The following is a 2,802-nucleotide window of genomic DNA, read 5'->3' on the forward strand; positions in this document are numbered from 1 at the left end:
AATAAACATGAAATAACTTGAATCAAACTGAAACAATAAGTTTTACAAACTGAAAAACTAAAATTTACAAAGAAGAACACAATACAATTTCAGTAAAAATTCAGACTTAAATATAATGCTAACTTTGGATAGCAATTTAGACCTTCCTAAAGGCCTTTTTTGGAGATTTCTATGAGACATATTTATAGAAAATTTTTTCACCTTTCCAGATCATTAAAGAACAGCTCATTTGGATACTTGAGTCAAAAGTTATGGGCAAAACACCGAAATGTGTTCTGAAAAATCAAATTAGGCCAGCTTAGAAATCACTTTGGTGTATGTTTTTCTTGCTCCTTTATGAGCTATCACTTTCTTCTTTTTGACCCAAAATAATGTAACAATGTCCCCTCCAGCTTTCCATCTATGTGTTTACCTTCTTGGACCAATGAATTACCTAAAATAAATTAATTGTTATTTGTTGTGTGTGTATGTAAGATTATGGATTGTGATTGGGCTGATTTAAGGTTCAATGTAAGCATTATATAAGGATACAAATGTACATATTATTTAGGCTAAAATTGACATTGAAACCTTGAGTGTTTGATTGTTGAAGTTTGCACACAATATAAGACAAGTTTGGGCTTGAAATAGATCATATGATAATCTTTTCTAGGATTGGAATAGAATTGATTTTTTGGGGAAAATTTGAAACACTTATTTGAACCAAGATTTACTTCAAAATTCAATTGAATTTCTCTTCAATTCTTTTTTTTGAATTTTACATTAAATTTTCTGACATAATCCGTTTAAGCTCCAAAAACCTAGTAAAACAGTAAAAGAAACTTCATTACTAAAAAGCACATCAATTATTATAAAAACCCAAATAAAAACAATAAATACATATGTAAAATAAGAGACTTAATGACACTTTTGATGCACAATCATTAAAATAAGAGATTTAATGATACTTCTGATGCACAATCATTCACTTTTAATACTTTGCTTGTTAAATGGTTAATCTAGATTTGTGTTGTATAACATATGATACAACAAATACTTGACACTTTCATAGCCTAACCGTATGGTATAACCAACATTTGTGCTATGAAAGGAACTTAATTTGTTGTTAACGTAAGTTATAATCATGAATACTTGACAACATTTACAAGTATTATCATTATTCGAATAAGATAACTAATGTAATCATATTAACAATTTATAATCCGATTGGAATTTTCTTTGTGTATGGTTTCCAATTGAGTAATAAAAAGAGTTTATATTATACTTATTTGAAATACTATTAGTGGATCCTCTAACCTTGATAATTATTTTATCCTTGCTAACCATACATTAATCTTACATCTCAAAGTCCTCTTTAATTCATCATCATTATCATTATTATTTATAATTTATATAGTTAATCTCCCTGTGGTTCAACCCTGGTTTTGCTAGATTATTTATTACTTCGACACTTTTACACTTGGAAGAAGTTATAAATCTTTTGGTCGTGTGAAGTTTTTGGCACTGTTGCTGGGGAGGTAAATTCTTGTATAAATTATAATATTTATTTTGTTTTATCTTTTTATTTTTCTTGTATCTAACTTTGATTTTCTTTTCTTTTGTTTCTTTTTGTTTTGTTTTCTTCTTCCTTTTATTTTATTTTACACGTTCATTAGAGTTTGGTCATGTATATTAAATGATAGACTTTGTAGGATATCCTCATCATTTTCAAAAAATATAGCTGAAGAAGATAACCAGTCATTTTATAATGAGAATAACCGTGTCAGAACACTTAGAGACCATATAAATGTCACCAGAATAAGTGCACCATCATGCATAGTTCTCCCTTCCGATGCATCTCATTTTAATTTTAAGCTAGGTATTATTAAACTTTTATCTTCTTTTCATGGTTTAGATTTAGAAAATCCATACTTGCATTTAAAGGAATTTGAGGAGGTTTGTAACACCTATAATAACTCAAATCATAGCATGAACACGATTAGATTAAAGCTTTTTTTCTTTTTCATTAAAATATCAAGCTAAAACATGGCTATAAAATTTAAGACCAGGATCTATTCGTGCTTGGGATGAAATGCAATAATATTTTTTCAAGAAATGTTTTCCATCTCACAAAACAAACTCTTTCAAAAGACAAATCACCACTTTCACTTGAAAACCCGAAGAAATATTTTACCAATGTTAGGATAAATATTGAGACTAGCTTAATACTTATCCTTATCACAGTTTTGAAATATGGAGATTGGTTTCACATTTTTATGAAGGTTAACACTTAAAGATAGGAAAATGGTGGAATTGATGTGTAATTGAACTTTTGAAGATAAAGACTCTGATGAAGCAATGGAGTACTTAGAGTTATTGGCTGAAAATGCTCAAAATTGGAACACCGCAAGTACTTATAAAGCATCGAATAAAACTCAACCTGATACATCTTATTTATTTCCTTTCCTTTATTTAGTTAACTTTTATCTTATTTATGTTCTTATTTTGTTTATTTATTTTTCTTTTTTCATTATGTTTAGTTAAGTTTATTTTGTTAAGGTGAAAAGGTTACACTAATGGTGTAAAACTTAATGTTTGATACTAATATGTTTTGTATTTGTTATCTTGTTCACTCTTTAATACTTTGCTTGTTAAATTGGTGCCAGAGAGGTAAGTTCTTGTACAAAATATAATATTTATTTTTTTTCTTTTTTTTATTGTATATAACTTTGTTTCTTTTTTATTATTTCTTCTTCCTTTTATTCTATTTGTACACATGCATGAGAGTGTAGTCACATACATTAAGTGGTAGACTTTGTAGGG

This window comes from Populus euphratica, unplaced genomic scaffold (genome assembly GCF_000495115.2).
Source record: "Populus euphratica unplaced genomic scaffold, PopEup_1.0 scaffold200.1, whole genome shotgun sequence".
NCBI lineage: Eukaryota > Viridiplantae > Streptophyta > Magnoliopsida > Malpighiales > Salicaceae > Populus > Populus euphratica.